Source organism: Falco peregrinus, chromosome 1, assembly GCF_023634155.1.
Source record: "Falco peregrinus isolate bFalPer1 chromosome 1, bFalPer1.pri, whole genome shotgun sequence".
Taxonomy (NCBI): domain Eukaryota; kingdom Metazoa; phylum Chordata; class Aves; order Falconiformes; family Falconidae; genus Falco; species Falco peregrinus.
In genome coordinates this window covers 21,175,028-21,201,310 of record NC_073721.1, presented here as the reverse complement: position 1 = coordinate 21,201,310, position 26,283 = coordinate 21,175,028, and the positions used below count along the sequence as shown (strand labels likewise).

General features: G+C 37.0%; 1 long non-coding RNA gene across 1 annotated transcript in view; it reads right to left on the bottom strand.

The window, feature by feature from the left end:
• LOC129785753 (uncharacterized) overlaps positions 1–11,734 on the bottom strand; it is a 79,435-nt gene extending 67,701 nt beyond the window's left edge. Inside the window, exons 1-2 of the long non-coding RNA XR_008749952.1 lie at positions 11,561–11,734; positions 11,060–11,151 (exon numbers count right to left, since the gene is read on the bottom strand). This is a non-coding gene — a long non-coding RNA (uncharacterized LOC129785753). The remainder of the gene's footprint in view (positions 1–11,059; positions 11,152–11,560) is intronic.
• Positions 11,735–26,283: the final 14,549 nt, after the last annotated feature.

Sequence of the window (26,283 nt, the reverse complement as noted above, 5' to 3'; positions counted from 1 at the left end):
ACACCAACACATGACTACAAGATGTCTTTGAATAATTTTTGCAGGGCCTTCCACAATCTGCTCCTACAATCTGCAATTTATTTTTTAATTCAGAGGAGCTATAGGGAGAAAGAAATAATACTGGGTTCAAGAGTGGTAAACAAGCAATTCATGACACGTTTCAGTCATGGACATATGCAACTAGCCACCTAACATTCATGCGTTAGCATTTCTAAAGCTTCGAGTGGTATTCCAGTTATGGTAGAAGCTTTTCATTCTTGAGAGGCAAGCTTTCTGGAGGAGAAGGGTAGACTCATCTATTTACATTAACAACAAACACAAGAAAACAGTAGAAACATAAAATGGCTGTGTTCATGAACTTAACATAATGAAACAAGTGTAATTTCATTTCTAAAACTCATCTGTTCCACCTATGTTTACATTCATACAGATGTGCCTATACTTGCATGTTCTCTGCATAGATCCTACAGCAGTTACAACCTGAAGAATTCAGTCATAGAATTGCCACTAAAGGTCAGAAAGGTGATCTTAAAATGTCACGTTGTCTAGGTCCCTTACTGAAGGTGGACTCCTGCCTTCTCTAACCAGCCCACTCCTGCAGGTCACTGTCCCCATTAATTAGAGTTTCCCTAATGTCAGGCTCTCCTGTCACAACTTCAATCCAACACTTCCTATCCAGTGGGCAGCAAACCAACAGAATAATTTGTTACCCTTCCTCTGCAGCACTGCTTCACTTATGGTCTGATTTCTATCAGTATTTTGCTTTTTGGGAAGAGGGGAAATGCCTAGCCAGAGAATATCCATCTCTTCATCAGTAAAAGAGCAATATTCTTAAATATAGATCATGGGTAGATAATGTTCTAATTCATATTTAAGAACTGGTATCCAGTACAGACAAAATTATTTTGGTATTGATTAAACCTGTTTTGTCTATGTAATTGATAAATGTTAACTTTGTATAGTCTGTAAATGAAGGCTTGCATAACTTTAGGTTGTTTCATTTTCTAATCCAAATTTTAACTAATTATGTTCTTAATCTCTCTAGCTCTGCTTCACTGCTGCAATTATTTACAATGAAGCTGATGCCACTTGAGAGATGGTCAGCTTTTCAATCAAAATGAAGTAATTGCTAGTTACAAACAATTGCCCAAGCAAGTGAATTACATGTCAGATTTAGGAAGCCCAGTCAACAGCACTGGTGTTTTCCTATATTCTCCAGTCAAGGTTTATTAACCCGTGATTTTCAGCTATGAAGGCTAGCTTGTGCAGTGAATTTTCCTAAAGTGTAATCTAGAAATATCACATGAAGCCATTAAAAGCAATCTGTTTTGCTCTCTCACCTTGTGCTCACTTTGTACCAAAAGCACTTTCTGTTTTTTGTCAGACAACTGTGCCCTGAAATTCTAACCCTTACCTGTTCCTATAAATTAATCTTTCACATGACTGTATCTAATATATGAGCAATGTAAAAGATTTATAGTTTTGTTAGAAGCTGTTACAAACATAGTGGCTGAGGTATTATGCTCTGGAAACAAACAAACAAAAAAAGCTCAAATGGGAAGACTTGTATGAGAGACAAAAGAAAGAAAAGCAACGAAAAAGGTAAACCAAAGGGAATCAATCATATATTGAAGATCTATTCAACCAAATACGGCAGCACTCCAGCAACACATAGTAGAAAGCAGAACTTTAAATATATGAGTCGTCAAACAGAAGTCAAGAGCTTAAGTGATTTGCTGGACAGGAAATTATTTCATTTAAAAACATATTTGTTCCATAAGGCCTTCCTGTGACATATTCTAGATCATGAGTCCGTAGAAGTCAACATTGATTTTTCTGTCAATGAAAACCAAGTGAGAAAATATGCAGTGAAATGAGAGAGATCATCCAAATGACTCATGAGTTATGCAGTGATTTCAGTTATTTATAAACCATTTCACTGTTTTTTTCTGCAATGACTTTTTTCCAAGTCCTTACTGCAGGCCACCCAACAGGTATGAACATCATGAAAAATAATTTCAGTCTAAATCACTGCTAAACTGGCAGAAATCACGCCTGAAACCAGATAGCATCATCATTTCATCAACAAACTTCCTTCCATACTTTAATGATATCCTTTAATTTTCTACCTTGCTTCCATAAAGCATATACTTCTCATTCCTCTATGCTGAGCATAGCAGATGATGGGCTGACAGTGTTCACCCTCTGAAAACTCCATTAAAAAAGCATTATGATTGTGACACAGAACAATAAAAGCAATGGAGAGCTCAGTTCCTGGAGAAATGTACCATATGTCCTCTCAGACTTACCCAGCACAACAGATAATGCAGTTGGGGTGCTTAATTATGCTGAGGTGTTGAAAAATGTAAGTATACAATGACAGATTGAGAAGCCCAGAGGTTAAAATAGGGATTATTCATCTATTTTTTACTATTATATGTCAGGCACATGAATAGTGCTAGATAATCTGAAAAATATAAACCTTGTCTTTTGCAATTAAATTACATGTATAAGGAAACAATGCTTAACTCTATTATTTAACTGAGGAATATGGTTTTTGGTTCTTGTTTTCACTTTCCTCTTCACTTCCCTGCCTACACCTTATTCATTTCCCTAACAAGAGCATATATACAACAAAGTATGCAACTGCCAGCATAGGCTTTGCTGAAGTTGAGAGGAATTTTAATGGACACTTACTCTTCAGATGCTGGCTGACCTGTTTGAAAAACTGCATCACTCCTGAAAATGCAAACACCACAACCATTAGCAACCAACATTTTTTCATCAAAATTCTGCCTTCCTGTGGCCTGCTTGCTGAGACAAGCAGCTTGTGACTGTGTTTACAGCCAGCTTTTGAGAACAGTTAATCAGAAATTTGAGCTCTAATGGTCACAGTCTGAATTTCTCCTCCATTTATCGTAACAGTTAGAAAAGTTGTAAAAATACATATTGTAAATAAATCCTGCAATGAAGATAGTCCTCCCTTTGGTCTTTAAGATGGTTTTAATCTACTTTCTAATCTTGGGAAACTGCTAAAAACATCAGAAAAGGATTGTCCAGGCTAGCAATTTGCCTCTGTTCCTGCAAGGATTGTTCAATTCCAAATGAAACAAATGGATCAAAGCTGATTTACAGAAACAGCAATAGATGAGGGTCAAAAGCATCACTGAAACTCATTGCCACTGCCCACAGTGGGCTTGCAGCAGGCCATTAGAAAAACTCAGCTCTGCAAACAGTGAAAGAAAGGTCCCTATGTCTCAACACAGAGCTCAGAAGAAAGAGCCACAAATGCACACAGTGCTACTAAACCGAGCAGCCTCAACATATCAAGGTCCTACTTAAATAGTCTTGACCTACCACTGCTTTTCATGTGGACAAAACAAAGACTGAGGCTGACATTTTCTAACTGCCAACATTTAGTCCTAATAAATGCATTAAAAATATGCCGTAACTATACAAAATAATAAACTAGATTTTTTTTTTTTTTAAATATACACTATGCGGACTGATTTGTACTTGTCATATTAAGTATGTTAATTACAGACCCATGGTTTTACAAGAGAAAAATTACACCACCTCTCACATTTCATCTGTGAGATTTCAAAGTGTTCTAAGGAAGTCTGCTGGTAAGTGGGCATGTCAGTTTTGCCAAGGCAAATGCAGATGCAGAGCCAGCCAGAGACTGTGCTGGTGCCATGGCTTGGCACAGGACTGCTGCACAGTGCTCAGCCTGACGTGCTGTCCCAGCAAACAGGCACTGCTGTTAGACCTGAGCCTATACACACCCAGCAGGTGCATGTCCATGTCCCAGCCCAGGGCACCTGTGGGGGCTCACACCAGCCCATGGCACTTCCCCATGCCACACACAGCACCAAGTCGAGGACTTCCAGGGCTACTTTAAGGCTTCACAGCAGACCGGTAAGTCAGGTCATTCAGAGAACACTAAGAGGAAAGCAACAAGAAAAATCAGTGAGCTACAGAGAACGAGCTAGAACAAAAACCTGAAGATTTAGGATTTTTTTAAAATTAAAAATGATGTGAACCTTCCATGATAATAGTTTTCAATTATGGAAAAGGTTGCTGTCAAGGGAAAGGGGCAAAACTATTCTTCAACGGATAGGACAAGAAGGGTTAAACTGCAGCAAGGGAAATTTAGTTTAGACATTAGGGAAATCTTTTTAGCTGTCAAGATAGCTCAGCACTGAAATCAACTGCCAAGGGAGGGTGGAATCTCAATCACAGGAGGGTTTTAAGAACAGGCTAGCTAATTAACTGTCAGGCATCATTTAGCTATAATTGCTCCTACTGGGGCAGGAGGCTGAACTACCTGACCTCCTGAGGCTCCATACAGCTATACCTGCATTGATCACAGGATCTCCAGAGTATCAGAATAATCTATGTCCCTCATAAATTACAAAAAGGTATAATGTCTAAAAAAAACCCCAAACAAGCCTAGAAGTTAATTACAGATGCTTAAGGCATCTAATGCTATGTTGCTGCTATCTTAATAATTATAGAATTAAATCAAAAATATTACCTCAGTAATAATAATATACTATCAACATTTTAATCTTGCACAACTATGGATTTTTGAGCCTTACATTTTAAAGTCTGGCACAGACTTATGTTTATATTCCATACAATTACAGTATTGAAACTTTTCATTCACATTATATGGTGATCACATTTTTGCAGAAACTCTATAGGACCTGTGTGTTGCACATGCATGTTATCCATGTATGTATATATAACGGCATGAAAGGGCAGAGGTGAAAAAAGATGATGGAAGACAGCTCTTTGCAACATCCCATTCTGCTAATCATACATAAAAACCATCTAGCAATAACTATATAATATATAGCAATAAAATAATCATCAGATGTAAGTCCTGACCTAACCATTCCTGAAGAGTTTCAGCTTTGTTTCCAAGTGGCAGATTGAAAGAAATAATCTTGCAGGATACTTCTTCCACTATTGCACTGTTCTACATAAATGAAAAATTCTAATTCACACAACTGAGACTAACTTTACACGACCCCTTTCTCTACTCCATCTACATCCAACAATTAGCATCATTGTCATGCTGCTACATTTCACTGTTCTTTCTTACAGAAAACTGTTCAAACTTTTATTTCTTCATTCCTCATAGATAAATGGTTAAGAGGTTAAAAGAAATTAGCTCCTTTACTTTAGGAAATCCCATTCCCTTTGTTAATTGGAACTGCAAATGAAAATCAATTTAATAAAACTAGTTTTAAAAAATAGATTAAATTGAAATATGCAAAAAATTGATCTTTCTATGAGAATCTGGAAAATATTTCTAAGAATTCTGCACAGAATTCTGTAGTTAATGACCAGAGGGGGCTATGCAAGTTTGACACAAATCAGTTTATGATTATATCATTATCACTTTATAATTATAAAACATTCAATATAAGCAATTAAGTTGCATGAAAATCAGTTATACAGCTGGAAATAACAGAGTGAATGGGAACATTATGCCAAGACTCAGGCCATAGTGCAGAACTTGCAGTATTTTCACCAAAAATTGAAAAGTCCTTTAGTCTGGTCTAGAAAACTACTCCCACTACTGAACGAAAACTCACTTAATTGAGAAATTATGGACCCAGCCCCTGGGGAGGACTGAGGCGCTTTGCTAAAAACCCAGATTACCATGTATTACAGATCCAGTCAAACATCTTCAATATTTCCTACAAAACAACCATTCTTTGCACTCCTTATGGATTACTAGTGTGTGCTATATCCCCCATTTATCTCCATCACCACACATCATGGCTATCAGGGAAAGGCAGACAAATGGTAGTACAGAGCAAATCAAACATTATTTATGGGAAGGTCAATAACTTTGTATAAAACATAGAGTTTCTTTGAGTGTACCCATATAATTATGTTATTCTATGTATCTGTGTTGAAGGAATTCATCACCAGCAGCACTTCAGACAATGGTAGGCAATGCTGCTGTACTCAAATACAGAAATGTTAAGGAGTGATGTCATACACAAGCGTAGACAAGCAATAGTTAGATCTTCGGAAGCCTGAATCGTGGCAGACACACACAAATCACAGCATTTACACAAACGGTACTTTGTGAGCTGCTAGACTCCATGCTAGCAGGTACAAATATGCAGATTTTTCCCCCTTATGACAGCCAGGATTTTTGAGTGTCTCCCCAGGAGAATCTGTACTTGCAAGTTTTAAGCTTCACCTTGTGATGAGTCTCACACCCAGTCAGGGTGGCAATCTCAAAACACTACCACAATCCAGTAGCACCCAGGAAAGTGGAGCAGAAGAAAGTCAGGTCCCCACTTATAAGTCTCTATCTAGTCTGCCTATATAGCGGGGAGAACTAGACGTCTCCTGGAGGTTATGCAGAGATCCAGGGCAGGTCTTCACTAGGCTCCTAATTGCTTTTCTGAAATCATCTTCTGGAAGCAGCTCTTCCCATATATTATACAGGTTCTACAGACAATGCAGATTCGTAACTTAGGGTAAACAAAGTTATGTAGCAAGAATGCCTTTCTACGCAGAGATTCTCCAAGTGCATAAACACATTATCCAAATTTCACATGACTGAGATTATAAGCTACTTCTTAGCAGTTACTTTTTCATTTCTCACATTATATCCCATGTTGGGTACTAACAGTTCATATTTGTGTTTATAGCTTCCATTTAGTCCTTTAATATTATAGTCATAGTGCTGATTCCAAAATGTTTTGGGGTTTGGGGTTTTTTTACTAGTTTTTAATTGGAAAATACTGGTTATAGAATAAATTAGTCATTTGAGTCAAGTAAATCTTTTCTATTCTGCTATTTAAAATAAAACAAAGCACAGAGTAATACATCAACACATACACACTGTAAAATATTTGAACTAGGTCTAGAAAGTTGTAGAAAAATTACTAATCAAAGTTATAGTCAAGCTTGGGAATTCAGTAAAGTAATAGGGGAAAACTGGAATAAAATTTAGCTGAATCCCAAATCACTGTAATCTTTACTACTTGCATTGTGAACCACAGGCTGGCTTTTTCTTGTGTTCTTTTTTCAATTTGAGATTCTGAGTACCAAAACAGAATATTTGACAAGCTGTTGGTGCTATTTTCCTTTTTATTGTACCACTCAGTTCTGTATTTTTAATTTTTTAAATCTACAAAATTTTTTTCTTGCATTACAGCAGCAATTTTTTTGAAGGCTACTGATCCCTCAGAGAATACCAAACATGAAACAGGCTGCAGTGCAACATTTGTTAGTGAAATCCCCATAGACTTTTATTTATCTGAGAAAGATTTTTGGTATTTCAAAGAACAAGAGATGAAGACATCTTGAATGTGGACTCCTTATGCTGTAAACAAGACTATTTTTATTTCAGAGCAAATATTTGTTTTATGAATTAAATAAAGTACCTTCAAAAGTTGCTTTTCTTTCCTAGGCTATTTTCAAAAAACTTGTAATGAGTTATTAATTTCCAGCATTTCACTTAAAAGTGAACAGTGGCATCAATTAGGTACATCGCTAGTACCTTGCACGTCCACATTTAGAAGTACAGTAATGTCCCATTAATATATAACCATTTCACAACTTCCACAGTATTACAAAAAAGGAAGGCACAAAACCATTTGTTTGGAGTTGCAGGTTTCAAAGAACACAAGCAAAACATTTCATGTTGTACACCACTACTACATAATGGACATGTTAACAGGAACATGAGCGTGTACTACTTTATTAATGAAGGAAAAAATAACTGGCCAGTTGTTAAACCTAAGAGCATCTATTAGCTTGCTATTGTGTGCTTCTATAGGAAACACAGCAGTACTACTGCTGTACAGTACTAACACAAAATATTTTATCTAAGGCTATGCTATATTACCTCTGTGGGTCCTGGCCATGAGAAATGTCTGTCTGCTTAAGGGTGAGACACCATAAAAACTCATTCTCTTACTCTTTTTTTCACATTTCAGGTGTATTTATCTAAGTGCTACAATAGCAAGTCACTAGAAAAAAGAGAATTCCAAACAGGAGAAATACCATTCATTATGATTCCTTAGTGACCATAAGGATGGATAGAATGAGCTGGATTGAGTAAGAATCACTGACTTCATTGAGACACTGTATATAACAATACAATCTGTCTGGACTTTTATTTTCTTAGCTCTCTTAAACGTAGCTAGGTTAAACATAACAGAGGGGAAAAAAATCACCCTGCAAAAGGCCATTACGACAGCTTCCCTTAGCCAGGAACTACTGGAAGTACTTACAGGAAATTCTGTTCATACAACACAGCACGTGCAGTCTTATACTACATCACACTCGGTCAAAATCACTGGGCAACTTCTAAAAATGGGTAAATGCAGTCTTTTAGTTCACCAGTTACACACAACATATTTGGTGGTCGATGAAAGCTATCTAGACTAATAGAATAGTATGCCTGTAAGTGCTGTAGTTTATGACCTTTTAAGCGATTGTAACAATTTTATGTCACTCTATTTGCTTTTCTGAAAAGAAACACTAATAAATTTATTAAAATTAAATTTCTTTTACATAAGTATATTTGAGAAAAACAAACCGAAATTATTTCTGACTCATTTTTAATGAGTGCTTTCCAGAATACAAGGTCTTACATAAATGAACTCAACTCTGAGGGTTAAATAAAAAACACTAATGTAGATTCAGCAAAGTTTGAGCATCCTGAACTCACCCCTGTCTCTTTATAAACCTAGAACTGAAAGTATTTCTGGCAATAATTTTAAGAATTAGCACGAGATATATATCACTATAATAAATTGCCAAATCGCTGAACTGAAACCTATGAGTTTCATGGTCCTAAAATGGAGCATGAAAAGTCTCTTGTGCCATCATCCTTGTTTGACTGAAGTCTATCTTTTTTTAATTCAAACAGTCTCTTGCTAAAAAGAGATATTTGTTTATGTGTTTTCATCTTTAATTGACCTTTATTGAAAGTAGTCAGGCTATGCTTCCCATCATCAATCTATGGCCCTATGTCTTCTGCAGAAATCCAACTGTCCTGCTGAGCATTCCTCTGTAAACTAGGCCTTGGGCAAGTGCACAATGATGCTTCTTATCAAATTCATACCCCTTTACCTGACATACGCTTATTTAGCTCATATCTTCAGAATGGTGTTTTTGGTCATTTTCTGCATTCCAGATTACCGAGCAGATCTTTAGCTCCTCCTGCATTTGTAACGTTTTGAAGTTTTGTCGTGTAGTTAGTGTCTAAGTACTAGTATGATTACATGTGTTCTCTAATCTCCATTTAGCTCTACAAATATTTATTTCCCCATTATTGCTCTGCCACCAAGGCTATGCACAGTTTATTAGTGTTTACTTTAAGAGAAAACATGAAGCTCACTGTCTAGTTTGTTAATCCAGATTAAGTACCTAACACACACTGAAGAGCAATACTTCACCAGTGGCTAAAGTAACTCTACCTGAGGGAAGACAACTGCAGGATGGGGCTGCAGTACATTCACTGCCTCTGCCCCAGCCTATCTGCCTGAAGTCAAAGGCTGAGGACTTAAAATTAAAATGAAATTAGCATTTTATGAAGCTCTTAGTGAAGAAAACTGTAATATTAATAAAAATAATAAACACGTCAACACACTGAACTTTGACATGACGAAACAGTCTTTGACCTAACTGCTTCTTAATAGTTGATAGACCAGGAGTTGCTGTAGTTGCAGGATGTTTATTTAAAACAAAGAACACAGGTTAATTATATGAAATCAGTGAAGTTGGAAAAGAATTTGCTGAAGTATGTTATAAAGCTAGAAATTAAGATAAATTTCTGTTAGCTTCTGTTATAGAATCAAAACCAAGAAAGAGTTTTGATTCCATAAATCTGGTTTACGAAGTCCCTGCCTTCCTCACTCATTCCAGCTCTTAATCTGCAGTTCAGTGCACTTGAACTGTGCTGAGATAATTTATTACAGGCCTGTGCTACAAATCAGATAAAGAATAACTAAATTCATGAGAGCAGATGCCATATTCTGCACAGCCTGGTAGATGGATGTCTAAACTAAGTATATTTAAAGGTAGCTATCAGAGCTGGTCAACACAAACTGTTGCATCTCCAATTGTATAACACTGTGAATCAGCCACACAATATGGAAAGAAACTATATATATCAGACAAGTCAGGAACATCTCTGGGCCCCAAACTATGACCCATACTGGTGAGATGTGTAAAGGGAACAATACATGGATGGGTAGTAGGGTCTTACATTGCTATAAGCGGAGAATATAGCTGAGACAAAAAGCAATCTGCAGATTATAAAGCCACATTATCAACTTTAGAACATCTTAACTGCATAATGGCTTTTCCATACAAGGAACAACCCAGAAAAATTTATAAATCAATATTTACTTGATTTATATAGATAACATTAAGGTTATATTTTAGTACAGTTCAAGGTAAACTGAATGGTTATGACTGCAAATGGTTGTAAGATCCACTTAAAACAATTTAACAGACATTTAGTCCAGAAAGGTTTGCAGAATGTGCCTCTAACCTACCTACAATGGGTAAAAAAATGCTCTCAAAATCCCCGTTGGGAGACCAGGAAAGATCACAGGCCTTGTCAGGTCCCAAGGCCCTGACATAACAAGAGTTTTACAGATGAATTTTCCAGATGCTCCTAGGAAGCAGACCATTCCCCAGACTACAGAGCAAGGGAAAACACCAAGTTGTTCTCGCCAAAGATGATGTGAAAGAAACATAGCAGCAAGTGCAAAAAGTCAGTTACTTTGTGGAGACCTATGGGGAATTTTGTACCAGCAAGGCTACTACACATTGGAATAAGACCAGAAAAGCCTCAAAGTTACAGTTGACTACTGTCTTCAGCTGTGGAAATTTACTAATTGCACTCCATTTTCTATGAAATAGCAATCTACATCCTCCCAGTTATCAAACTCACAACAAAAAGATTTTAAAATGGTATGAGTTTTTTAACATTGCTTTTTTATATTTGATCAAGCAGAGGAAAATCACATTAAATTCTAAACATTTTGTGGGATATTTTCTTTACCTTTGGCAAATGAGCTCTTTTTTTCCTTCTTCCTCTAATGTCACATCTGCCTCCCACTTCTGCTTTGCCTGTATCACCCACTCTCACTGTAACTGAAGAAATAATTTTATTACTGTCACTAACTGATTGCCACACATATTTACATTCAGATTTAATTCCTTAGCCATATTATGACAAGTTTAAGCCTCCAGTTTTAGACCGAGAACATCTGAAATCTTTAGTCTAGCCCATAATCCATCACATCTTTTGATTCCTGACCTGCAGGGTACTGTAGCAAAGGAACACAGTGCTATTGATGTTTATTTCACAATTCTTCAAACTGCTCTCTCTCTGAATTAACGTTCTTCATGTGACATAATTCTCTCCAGCCACTTTAGATTTCACTGTGCACAACCAAGATGAAAATCCACATTCAAGCACTTTCTTTAAACATGGATGTACTCTTATCGCTCAAATCTATGGTTATTTCACAGCATTAGATACCAAACCATTTACACTCACTTCATAAACATCAGCAGTCAATCGTGTTTGAAAGCACTGATAAAATGCATTAATGATAGCCATTCTGCTTCTGGAAAGCTGTGAGTTGTTTTTCTTTTCCAAACAGCAGACATTCTTCAAGCTGGATGTGCAGCACAAGCACTACCCCATGGTGGTGAGTTGACCTTGGCCGGCTGGACAGCTGTCAACAGCAGAGGGGGACAAAATTAGCTCATGGGTTGAGATAAAGACATGGAGATCACTTACTGATCGCTTACTGATCACTATCATAGGCAAAATTGCCTCGACTTGGTGAAAATTAATTTATTTCCAAGTGACGCAGAGTTTGATGGTGAGAAACAAAACCACTCCACTGCCCATCCGCCCTTACCTTTCCCAGGCTCCACTTTACTCCTCCATTCCCAAGTCCTCTCCTCACACCAGCGAGCGGCGCAGGTGGGGAATGGGTGGTATGGTCAGCCCACAACAGCCCCACTCTCCCTTTCTTTTCTCCTCACACCTCTCCCCACCCCACCGACATCCCCACAGGGGACTCTCTGCTTGGGCACCTGGAGCGCCAACTCCTCCTCCTCCCGCCTCGGTGCTTGCAGCGCTGTTCCTCACACATTTTTCCCTCATCCTCCTCCTGTTTGCCCCTTTCTTAAACCCATTGAGGCTGAGGGGCCTGGCTGCTGTGCCCGGCTGCGGGGCGGCTGGAACCAGCTGGAACCGGCTGTGCCTGCCCCAGGCAGCCCCAGCTCCCCTCACGGGGACCCTCAGCCTCAGCTGCCAGCCCCCGGAACCCACACCCCACGCAACAGCGTTATTTCACACGGTATTTTCACAAGTTCTGTCTATATTACACAGCTCTAGGAAGCACTTAAAGTATGAGATATAGAGGAAATTTAAATAGGAGGGCTCTGATGTAATGAAGTACTTGACAACTCCCGTAACTCCTGTACAGGGCTGAGATCCTGCCAGTGAATGCTGTAGACTGAAATGACAAAAGAAAACACAGCGCTATTTATCTCAGCTAATGTACTAATAGTACTAAAGCACAATCCACAATTCATTTGTGAAAGGCTGTAGGTATGCTGCTGGGGAAAGCTACAGTCCTGCTGAATGCCTTTATCATGGGAAATGCCATTACCAGGAGTATTTAGAGAAAGGCCAGACTGTATTTGAAAAAAGTGTAGTAATCACACCCCATAGGTACATTTTAAGAGCTTTTTACTTTTAACTAAAACTCTTTGTCAACAAAGGAAAACCAGCTTTTGGGGTTTTGTATAGCTTGATGTATTTCCTCATTATTTCAGGGCTAACTCTAAGCTTAAGAGCTAACGTCTATGTTTGCCTTAAAAACCATGATTTGAGACTTGTTATTTTCAGTCACTAGTGATTTTATTGTTACTTATTGGATTAGCATTATAATCTGTTCCAGGTAATTGCTATGTAGTCACAGGATCAATTGTAAAGCCACCGGGTGACTATCTGAGGGTAGCACTGGCGGTGGGGGCCCTTTCAAAGACCTGCACACAGGACCTTCCAGCTCTGTGCAACGACGCCAGTGAAGGCACTCTGCCTCGGTAACACAGAAATCCCAAGGGCAAACTAAAAGCCCAATGAAGTATGGAAAATCAGTGTCCTAGACTTAGCTGGTGACAGATGCTTCTGTTCCAGGTTAACTTGCTCTTCTGCCCATCTGCAGTTGGGGCACCTTCTCTCCATGCACGAAAGAGCACCAGGCAAACAGCCTTGGCAGGGTTAGGGAAAGACATGGTCATAAATTTTGCAGGTATTTTCCCCTCCTGCTCACCCAAATATGTACATACTTTAAGACCATTATAGATTTTAACCTGTAATGAACTGTCAGTGATTATAACAGTTACTGATTTCTTTCTTATATCAGATCAAATTTAATCCCCAGATTTACCACTGCTGATAACAGCAAATGTGTACAGGTCTCAATTCAATCAATGAAAGCACTTGCTTAACTCCAAACACATTAGATCTGAAGCGAAGCACACGTGTACTTTGCAAGATTAGCTGTTGTCCATGTTCTGAAGCAGTTTTTTAAGTAGTCACTGCATACACTTGTGTGACTGCACACAAGTTAAAGAAGTTAAATCCCTATTTGAACTTGACTCACTGCAGGCAGGAGTGGATCTTTTCTTGAGGCGCCTTTTTCTACAATTCTGGTATTTTACTTGCATGTATTATGTATAACCAAGTTAACCAAATACCAGGTTCTGAAATGAAAATTCTATCTTCATTTGAATTGGTTTTCATCTATCCTAAATTCAATGACATCAGTAGGCAATGTTATTTAAGAATGTACTTTAAGAAAAAAAGCTTCTCTTTACTTGAATAATTTTTCCCCCCTAAACTGTGTTACCAATGTTATATTGTATGCAATAATTAAACAATTAACTGTTCTAAGACAATTTTCTGCTTAAATGACCATGCATTATATATATCAGTGTTCTGTGTTTTCCTTAGAGGTGAAAAAATAAGTGTAGAGGAAAAAACATCTTAAAAAGATAAAGACGACATAATTAGTACCATCTGTATGGATCTTGTAGTCTCAAAAAGTATTTTACTGGAAAAAATAGTAATGAAATGTTATTCTAGGAATTATTTTTTTTTTTTAAAGACTGATTTCAACTGGGCAATGTCACCAGCTTTTATACACGAGTGTTGCTCCACAGACACCAATGGAAACATACTTGCTCTATTCCTAAAATGAAAGAAAAAAACCCCTCCAAGAACCTACAAGAGTTTTTATTTGAAGTGAACGGCAATTCTTCTATTAACTTCAGAGAATGCTTTCAAAAGTTAAATAAAATTTAAAGGGGTTATAATACACATTTCAGAGTTTACTAAGAAATTTTCATAATCAGTGATATAAACAGCTTATATTCAGTTTACTATTTTGTTAACTTAGTTTAAGTAAAATTGGGGATTTTGGTCAATTCTGGAAAAGTCTCATACGTTTTCTAAACTGATTCTTCCACATGAATTTTAGAAATACAAAAAGCCATTTGGATTTAAAACTCACTGGAAAAATAATAAGTTTAATTTTAATCACCTTTAAATAGAATTAACTTCCTTCAAAGGCCTCAGATAGATAGTGTCATGGAAAATTTCATTTCATATTCTATGACGTGGTACATGTCAAATTAGTTGTAGTCTAGCTAGCACTTTTCTTTCATCCATTTCACACTAAACAATAATTCCAAAGTTATTACATTCCTATCTTTTGTAAACAGAAAGAGAAATCAAGAAGCAGAGTTCTTTGTCCTAACTTAAAAAACCCAAACCCAACACAATCACTCACACAAAAACAAGCAATGCGCCATGAGCTCCCAAAATATCATAAGTTTCAAGTAATAACTTCTTTAAATGTTATTTTCAATAGTTATTCTATATTTTTCATATTCAGTATACAACCATTTCTTAACCTCCCTGCCTACTATGATACTACTTTCCATTCTGTATCAGCATGTTTACATTATAATTACAAATTATTCTGTCACATCATTAACACCAGATGTTCCAGTTCAGCAAAATTACCCTGTCTTCAGTCTTATCTTTTCATCAGCAAACAAAGTCAGCTCAACCTTCTGTGGTAACCAAAACCCTTTCAATTACCTACCAACCCATAATGCAATTCACTTGTATCAAGTAATATTAAGTCTAAATTTTCCCTTCTGCAAATCTAAATCTCCTCCACAGGGTCACTAAGTTGGTATGTACTCAGTGCAACATATGTAACATGCAGCAGCTTTACAGTTTGTTTTGTTTTCAGTACCATTATCCCTATATTAAATGAAAGGCCCATGTTGTTTGCTACAGTAGATAATACAATACTGTTTGTGACATTAAAATCTGCTGGATAATAAATCTATTTTCTCTCTCTGGATGTGGGGGTGAAGGGCAGATTAATTTTGCCGCTTCAAGCACCATGAAGCACTTTATGTCATCAAGCAACAGGTCTTGGCTAGGAATAAAAATGTCTATTTTTGAACATGGTCAGCATCATTGTTTTACTGCCAAATTTATGGATTACATTCTTCTTTCAATTTGTTATTGTGGAATGCTGCTATTTTTCAGCCTCCACAAGCAAATGGAGGTGATGCCATTGAAAAGGCACATCAGCTATTAATGAGTGCAGCAAGAAAGACAAAATGTCTCTAGGTCTATTTTTTTTTTTAAGTATATGTTTGTAAAACCACAGTTACTCAGGACAATTTTTTTAAAGATGGGAACTCTTAATTGTTGAAGTCCTTTAAAAAAATCTCTTCCTAAAGATAATAATAAAGCATGTTTTAAAACTTTGGCACAAAAACATTTCTTAACCACCGAAGGCATAGAAAATTATAAGAATTAAGGTTATCTGGGTTACATACTTCTAAGCCTTGGTTTTACTGGCATACACATTTGTGTGCTACAAGAAGAAGAGCTGAGGAAGGAGCCCGAGGGCCCTGGAGGTACTGGGCAACAAAGGGGGAAACAGTCACAGCGTCCCTGCAGAACAACCAGACAGAAGGTGTTTAGGATACTCAAAGGACATAGCAGGATTCTCCATTAAAAAAACAGCTCTTCAAAAATTAGGGACCTGGAACTGAGCAGGATTTCTCCCTGACTCATTATACTATCTTATTGCAAGATCCCGTCACACATAATTGCATCTAAAGACTGAGCTACTTCACTCATCATAATTATTCTTTTTGTTCTTCCCTTTTTGGTGAGAAGGCTGTTCTGGGATCCAGTGCTTTAAGGTACAGAAATGGTCACAAAGATTACTCTGACATCCAGCCTTAACGTAGACAACACCAGCCTGAAACCTTTTGTACTTTCACCCATGCTAGCTTCAAGTTGAAAAGGCTCTTTTCTCACCCCACACTCACCTTATCACTTTTCTCTTACTCTTTTCTCACCCTACCACTTCTTAAGCTAATGACGTCTAACTGCATATTATCACATCTTTGGTCAGGACAGGGCTCCCATGATTAATTTCCATTTTTTAGTTTTATATCTCATTCGTGACTCTCAGTCATCATCCAATAGGACTCATTCGTTTGAATTCTTCTCCTCCTTCTCCAACACTTGTAAATTCCAACTGAAATTATTTTTATTCCCTAAATTAACGACCTTGAATTTCATACTACTGAACTACTTTCTTTCAATTATTCCATTCATTCCATTTTACTTATTTTTCTCTCATAAAAGGTTAGCACCACAATGTTCCTCCCCATTGCAGTCATTCCTGAAGCTATGACACAAGCTTGGTTAACCAGAAGTTAAATTTGTGCTGAACTCTGTCTCAGTTTCTGTTTATCTTCAAGTTTTTAAGCCTACCTCCCCAACAGGGGCTTAGATTGTGATCTAGGTCACAATCAAATATAATTGCAAATTCCTGATGGATCAGAAATGGGTTTCTGTTTGCACTTAGAAATGGCAGAACAACATGAGAAATTTTAAACTCAAAGGGAGCTTTTTGAGGAATGGTATCAGCAATCAAAAATATATGTTCAAAGTTTAAAGTGCCACCACTGCCTTAATTATAACATTATTATGTTGATGCTACACGTGGTTACGTAGTGTCACAAAGCTATGTTTCAAGTCTTGGAAGTAGCAATGCCAGACTTACACAGGGCGATTTTACACCTGAAGTGTACAGAGGTTTTACGACTTTTTCTTAGCATTCTGCACTTGAACAAAAATTAAAAGGTCATCTTTTCAACTTCTTTTGGAAAAGACTGATCACATGAGGACTTTTGGCACCCTGGAAGAAAATGGGAGCAACTTAATGTTGACAAGTTCATTTATCTTTTGATAAATTATATCAATGAAAATGTTAACAATAAAGGTGATTGCTCATTGAAAGAAAGCTCCACATTTTGTTTTTCAGCCAGAATGAATTTGGTTCATACCCAGTGACAGTAAAGAATTTAAATGCCAGCTGAGATGTCCAATTTTAGATGTGAAAAAGAGAGTTAGATCACTTGGGGATTTGAAAACAGCATTTCCTCCTTGGCTGTTTTGTTTGGAAAGAAAACAATGTACCCTTGCCAAGTTCATTGCAAAACCCAAGTTATACCACTTTTATGATTGATATCACTGACAGATTCAATTGTAATGCCAAACTATTTTGTGATTTGAATTGGTTAATTTGAACTTGGTTAATTCTAGTTTACTCTTCTACTGGATTTGCTCTGTAGTATGAAATATCATTATTCCAGAGTCATGTAAGAATGACGTTACTTAAAATTTAAAATAAAAGCATTTTCTAAACAATTAGCTAGATGTGTTATCAACAAGATTCATGACCATATCTCTAGCTGTTTATCACTGATTAAGAAAAAAACCCCCACAAACAATACATTAATATAATATGAATTCACAACCTACTTCCCAGGCTACAGTAACTGCTTTCTGTCTGTAGAATACATGTAAAGTATTTGTAAATCTTTTTTAAAAAAATCTTTAGAATTATTAACAATCTTTAAAATACCCCTAAAAATATTTTAGTAGTAGTAGTAGTAGTAGTAGTACTTCTTTCTCATTTCCAAAGCATATATGAGTTTGTTCACAACATGAAGGCCTGTCACAAAAAACCACAAATGCTAAGCAGGCTTGGAACTACTCAAAAAGAGCCTGTATTGCTGAAGGAAAAAAAAAAATATCCATTCCACTGGAAAATTAGACTTTCTGAAGAAACTGAAATACCGAGCTGTCTTGACTAGCAGAAAGGGAGATGGATGACTCTTCTTGAATTAGATGCAATTAGATGCTTCAAACTTCTGCTCAAAGGAGAATATAATCAATTTGGGAAGGAGTTGAGTCTAACACTGGGAATGCTTTGTAAATAGTAGATTGCCCTTTAGATTAGTAGATTAGATTTAGTTGACTAGATTATTAGAATAGTAGATTAAACTTTACTTGAGAATTTTAAAGGTATTATTACAGCTTAACCTTCAAAATGAGTAACAGCTTATTTCTGCAATTACTCATTGAATTGGGTCGAGATACTCAGTTTCAGAAATACTCTACTCCATCCTTTAAGTCCTACTTTTTGTATTTATTATTAGCTCAGTTTATTACTCACCTTATTTGTTCCTCTTCAGGAACAGATGTAGGTAAACATGAGCCCAGACCATCCTCTTCTGGTAAGAAGCTACAAATGGACTCTCTCCAGCAAGCACTTAGTTTAGCTTCTGACCTAACTCTGTTCATATATAACCTTCTAGAAGGAAGCATGGTACTCTAGCGAGCGTCTTTAAAGGTCATACCCTGGGAGAAGGGGCTCTATACTATAATGGGATAATTAATTCTGACTCTCCAGGTGATGACTCCTGAAAGCTCAGAACCACTTCCACTCTCTGTAAATTAAATTAATTAAAATCTGGCACTAAGCCTTTTCAGCAAGGAAATCTGTATTCAGAAAACCAGCTACCAAAGGAGAATTTTCAACAATAAAGTTACAAGTAGCCCATCACACAGTGCAGCTATGTGTAACTTTGGTTTTGTTTTTCATCTAAGGTGTAACACTGGCCAGAATCTGATACACATCAATCACAGTACTCTTGTTACTCTTGCAATGTCTTGTGGACAAATTTAGACTCTCCTGCAAGAATCCATCTGAAAACTTCTATGCAATTTATATCAATTATTCATGCACAAATATGTCTTCAATATTCCAGTGTATTTTATAGAAGAAAGCTATCTAATAATTTAACTGACAAAATATTTCTGTCTAAATTCTGGTGCTATGTTAATGACTCTACGAATAATTCAGTTATCATACAGGCCCTGGATGTAATTCATCTACAGTCTACATCTGATACTTTAACAACATTAATTATTGGAAATAAATTTGGATAGTTGCTCTTAAATAAACATGGATGCCCAGTTCCTTTTTGAACCTAGCATGTATGCACCTACCTGCTTCAAAAAATTGTGCCTTAGTTCTTTGTTTCAGAAAGAGATATCTAGATCAGAAGCATCAACTTTCCCACAGAGCAACAAATACTAAGTTACTAAACATTAATAAATGTTTTTTACATTTTTCTATTATGTTTAAGTATCTTTATGCTCAGTATAAGGCATAACTAAATCAAATCATTTTAAATAGATTTATGTTTAATACTTATGAAACTAGCACTGGTGTTGTAAAACCATATGTATGACAGAAATATAAGTCATGCAGGAGAAAAAATGCAGAGAGAAGCTAAGGCAGACAAGCTTTCAAGGACGGGTTTTGTTCACTAAATGTACAGCTTCATTAAATAATGCAGCTGTGAATTATGAATCTCTGTAACACTAAAACATGGTGGAATTTCTAAGGCTGCTAAAAATCAAAGTACTATTTTATTTAAAATATAACCAATGTGCACTGAAATGCCATATAAAATAAGTCTTTAATTTACCTATATGCATGATACAACAGAACTGAAGTGGAGACAAAGTTAAACAAAAATCCAGTTTTGGGGTATGCTTCTTATAAAATGTACTGATAGATAAAGGAGATGCATACTCCTCCAGGGTGAGACCTCTGCCCTGTCAGCCAGGAGACTGTCCCTAAGGCTCCCTTTGTCTCCACCCACAGCTGCTTTAAGGAAGTTTTCCAGTGCTCTGTTACTCTTTAGTTTCACTTAAGCTACATTCTGCTCTAAATTACTATTGTGAAATTGGTTTCATAGTCAGAAGCAAGTGAAATTATCTAGATGATGGATAAACAAGTAATAATAAACAACTATTGGAATTAACAATGATAATACCAAACAAAAATGACGTGTACTTTCATATACTGTCAGCATTGCTACAGTTGGACTTCTAATTTAAGACTGCTAGCTGTACTAAACAGTCGTGTCTTAATTTCAGCTTTCAATAATTTCATTAGCTTTACACATTATTTAGCCTAGCCATATGTCAAGCTAAGTATCATGCAGGTCATTCAATTTCATTGTGATTTTCATATAACTTGCCAAAAAAACATGCTAAATAAGTATGGACTATTACAATATTCAAAATTTTGGGTACAATAATTATTTTTTAATATTATGTGATTCTAACTTAAACTACTCACCATTTTAATGCTGAATTCATAGATGACCAGGAGATTAGAGTCTAAAGTACAAGTCCTATGAGGAGTGGCTGAGGAAATGGATTGTTTAGCCTGGAGAAAAGGAGGCTCAGGGGGCACTTTATCACTCTCTACAACTGCCTGAAAGGAGGTTGTAGGCAGGTGGGGGTTGGTGGTCTCAAGTCATACCAGGGGAGGTTTAGATTGGATATCAGGAAAAATTTCTTCACTGCAAGGGTTGTCAAGCATTTGAAGAGGCTGCCCAGGGAAGTGGTGGAGTCACCATCCCTGGAGTTATTTTAGAAGATGTGTAGGCCTGGCACTTAGGGACACGGTTTATTGGTGGACTTAGCAGTGCTAGGTTAATGCTTGGACATTATGATCCTAAGGTACTTTACCAACCTAAATGATTCTATGATTCTATTCTGTGATTTAAACCATCCTCTAGAATAAACAAACTTACAGGTACATTGAAAGTATCTGAATGACTAAAAACTATCAAAGTTGACTATACAAACCCTTTACAGTCTGGGTGAAAAAAGCATAAGAGTGTATGAGTAGAACATTCCCTACATTTATGTTTTAGCACAGCAAAAAACCTGATTTGTTGGCATTTTGGGACTTGCAATTTATTAATCCAAATACATTTGTAAATTACATGTTTTTCTTACCATAGCCTTTCACTTCAATGCAGAGATCCCCCTAGCTTCAGAAGCAAGGGCATTTGCATATTACGTTGATTTTTCACATTCACAATTTCCTTTTGGAGACTAAATGTTGACTCTTGGAACCCTCTTAATAAATTTGACTAAGAATACCTCTACTTAAAATTATTTCTTGTTGCTGGGTAGTTTACTTTCAAGAAAGAAACCACAGTGCTGCTATATTACTGAGGATAACAGCATAGAAACCACCTCAGCTACAGATAACTGCATAAAGAAGTGGCACAGTTGTTTTTGTTCTAGCTTTAGTATACAATACAGCAGCAGCCAATGTTGCAAGTTTGGTGCCATTCTTTGTTCCATAGCTGGAAATAGCTGAGGAAAAGCTTTCTTATTGAAATGATTACCTTACTGCAGTGGGCTGGTTATCCAAGACCATATGCAAGGTATGGAACTTAAAACGCTTAAAACAGTACTTAAAATGTACTGCAGCCTATTGATATATCCAGAACTGAAGGAGGTTTTTTGGGAACAATGCCTTGAAAGAGAGACGACTAAATGCACTTGGTATTATTCCATCTTCAAACACTTATTGTTTTTTTAGAAAAACAAAGCTATATAGCAGGAGAAATAATAGAGTACAGGGAGGGGTGACATCCAGTGAACGGTTAGCAGTTTGGGGTTTTTTTGGGGGGTGGTTATTTTTTCCCCCAACTCCTCACTTCACTGTAGACCTTTAAAAGGTTCTTGGAACTGTTTCCTGTGTCTCTTCCTTTGACCGTATTTTTCTGAATTTAATTTAAATGTGCAGCCACCAAGTAAGAGATGTTCAGGCAGAGATGCAGAAGGACACATCAGGGACGGCTTTTCCAATATTTCCCAAATGAACAGGCAGGCAGGAGAATGGAGAATAGCAGGAATGTCAGGAACAACACTCCATGACCTGCTCCCAGCTAGCCCAAATTGCTGGTGGGCATAAAAATGACCTACCTGTGCAGTACAGTAGGTTACTGCACAGAATTGTTACAGTCTTAGGCAGGATAACCCATCTTTCAGTAGTTTTAAGGTCACAGCATTTTGAAGGCCCAAGTGTTTAAAGCCTTTTTTTTTTTTTTGTGTGTGTGTGTGTGTGTGTCTGCAGAATTTTGTTGTTAAAATTTTCAAGCATTAGAAATGGCTGAGCACAATAAAAACCAATGACAAAAGGATGAGCTCACAGTCTCTGTGATGAAAAAATGGGTTACAGCCTACCTAGTTTTAAGTTTTAAAAATTGTAGGTCCTATTACAATTTTTCCTACATACTTTGCAAGGCTGCCCAGACTAACCCAGTCTATCTAGAGAACACCTAGGAGAGGAATGGAGTGCCAGGAGACTGAAAACAGCACACACCAAACCAAAATCTCTTCAAAAATGGAAAGCCGCATGAAAACCTGCACATCATTAACTATCGTTCCCTATAAAAGTGGAGAGATGACTCTAGCAGAGTTCTGCAGGACCCATCCTATCACCAGCACTATTCAATACTTATAATCTCAGACACTGGTAACTTGGACGACAGATTTTAGCAAATATGCTGCAAAAAAAAAAGCAGAATTGTATAGGTCTGTGGATAGGCAGATATTACCAATTTCACCATAACAGAATGAGGAATAACTAGTTATGGTGCTGGTTCTGGGGAATTACTGTGGGTCACAAAATGTGCAAGACTCAGCAGTGCCATACTGAAATAGAAAAGCTCCATGCAGGCTTATATGCGTAACAAGCATGAACTGCTGAACACACATAATTCTTTTCTGTTCCACTCAGCAAGGAGGTCTTAGCTGGAACACTACATCCAGTCTGGGGCACCATCCTTTGAGAAAGATGTAGATTAATCAAAGCATAGAAAATGTGGCAGACAAAAAAAAAAAAAAAAAGCGGAAATAAATGGGACTGCCTAAGCTTACAGACTAGGAAGGGAAACACTATTTTCAAATATATGAAAAGCCAGTACAATAGAGAGAGAAATAATCTGTTCTCCATACTTATAGCTGCTACAACAAGAGGCAATAGATTGAAATGACAGTAAAGAAGGTTCAAGCCAGACTTTAGCATATGGCCCATGGGGAGACCTTTAATGACAGGCTAGAGAAACAACTGTGAAGACTATTTTAAGAAGTTGCCTCCCCTGCCCTTTCCCATCCTACAGGTCTGAGCTAAGAAGCAAGGTTTAAGCTATGATAAATGATACAACTACTCCAGTGCGGCTAAAATAAATTTGATAGTTATGGAAGTGAAAAATAACATTAGCTGGTTGCAGTATAGTGCTTTAACACACAATGCTTTATTTTCTAAAACTTATTTTGGAAACAATCATGAAAAATATCTTGATAAGAAGTTAAAGTTTAAAAAACTGGGAGGCTACATAAAGAAGTTTTATGGAGAGTGATGAGAATTTTCCCAATATGAAAAAAAAATGTAATATCCAAATATTTGGATCAAGATGAACGATGTCTTACTTATGTTTTATATTTTGACAGATTGACACTTTGCTTTTAAATTTTTTTTCTAATGCTAGGTCACATTTCTGTTTTTCCAAATCATAACAGTGGCTTAAGAGGAGCTTTTACCTCACATGTAAAACTGAAAAACTTTATGAATATTTATTTTTAACAACAATGCTTTATTTGGAGTAAAAATGAATCCTCCTCTTCTGTTGAATAGACTGCAATGTTCTACACAGCATTCACCACCTATACAGCAAAGTAGGATCCTCCCCCCTTTCATAGCTGAAGATACTGGAAAGATGCAGAATCTCTCTACGTTTCCATATCTAATTAATGTTGGTGGGTTTTTTGTTCGGGTTTTTTTGTTTTAGTGGTGGTGGTTTGTTTTTTTTTTCTTGGGTTTTTTGTTTTTGTTTTTTTGATAAAGCCCTCTGGGCACCAATCCCATTTCATCTCTAACTTGTTATGAACGGTAGGGAAACAGAACTACCCAGCACTGGCACAACACACGATTCTGAAGTAGTGCTGAAACTGTTATTATACACACTGTATGCCCAAATCTGGCCTCCAAAGGGTCAAGGAACTTGACTGGCTGAAAAGAATTCTCTGAAAGTTTCAGAGGCAAAACAGACTTTCTCACACCTTGGTAAAAATGGGAGGGATACTCAAAGAGATAATTATGGAATACATGTAATCCATTCTTTCAAGAGGACAGTATGAAGCAAGGTAACTGCAGAGCCCATTCACACCAGTACTCTCAGAGACAGAAGGTCTGGCCCTTTATGTATTTAATATGAATATTTCAAATGAGCCACATAGTGAGTGTGAGCCGATTGTAGATGGAGGTGATAACATTCATCATCGCAAAACTGTTGCAGTGTGGTAGTGAGGAAAGAAAAGGGGGAAGATGAAACAAGACAACCCTGAAAATCCTGCTGGGGCTGTATAACTATATGACGTTACTCTATTAGAAAAATACCTTAAATGAGTTATGGAACTAATTAAGAAAATATAAAAGCAATGGATAAAAAGTTCCTTGTTAAGTATAATTGATAGTACAAATCTAATTTGAAAGGTTAACAAGCTCTTGAAAATTGTTGACTCAAGTACAGACTGATGTTTTTAATATAATTATATACAGCTACCAGATGGTATAGTCCTTTTTATTATATTCCCAGCTAGTAGGATTTCATTTTTAAAGCAAATATTGAATTATACTGAATATATGTATAGTTATTTTAAAAGATTTGTCAGTTTTCTTATATCTGTACATAGTGATCAAATGCATAATATTTATAATTTATAAAAAGTGAAAGACAAGATTTAAATAAGGAATTCAGAGTATTTCACTGTCCCCTTCTAAAACAACTTTATTTAAAATCTTGCTAATTCAAAGCTTGACTGTCTTAATGAATGACAGCATTTTAGATACGTGAGTATCTTTTCAGACCAACTGAGGATTAGAAGTAGTCTACGAAAACAAAGCAGCTGGAAAAACTTAAAAATTCTAGATCCAAAAAGCCACTGAAAATTTAAATTTAATAAGCCAGATGATAGATGAGATCAACCAATTCAGAAAGATGAGAAGAGGCAAACTAAAGAACACCAAATGAACAAAAAGCCCCACAGCCCTATCTGTGCACAGAGCTAAAGTTCTCATTATACCGTGTCTCAGTGATTGCAGCAGTGTTTTCTCAGACCTTGGTAAATGTAATCCTGCTGTCCTGGTGCCTGCCTAGAAGGTCTTTACAAAAACCCACTCTCCATTGCTATGGGGACCATGTCAAACCTCAGCACACTCCTTTCCCTTCTCTGACCCCTTTCTGCATTACATCCAGCACAGGTCTGCTGTCTTCACTGCCAAAACCCCTACTGGCTGGCTCCCCGTTGGGCAGCCATCCTCTTCCAGCTCCCCATCTTTTACCCTCTTGGTCCGTGTCAGGTCAGTGGTTGTACAGAATGGCCCACAATTCCTCCATTGCTCTCTGGTCATGGCTTCAGGCAAAAGCTTTGACTTCCCCACGTGCTCTGTGGTAATGCAGAGCTCCCAAATGAGGTCCTACAAAGCCAAGTTCTCCTCCATGACTGTCTTTAACATTGCTCTTTATTCAGCACTCCCCAAACAAATATCTCACAGGGCAATCTTCAGGCAGTTTGATGGTTGCCTGTTATGCTGACTGGGTTATTTATCTCATTCCTACACTCCCCAGTGTGTATCTGGTACTTTATACGTGTTCTGAAACTCTCCAGAGTAAGTAGTAACATTTAATTCAGTATTTGTCAAACAGAATCTTTATCTTAGACTCAGACTGCTGGCTCCTGTTGTGCTACCTCCACTACTGAACAAAACAGTCTACAATCTTATATATCAAACCAAAATTTTGGAGAGTTCTGGATTCATAGATGGAGTATTACAATAACAGGATATTTTTCTCATTACAGACAATGAGTTTTACTAAGATGAGGAATAACTCTAACTCATTCTTAAAGGTATTGGACAAAATGGA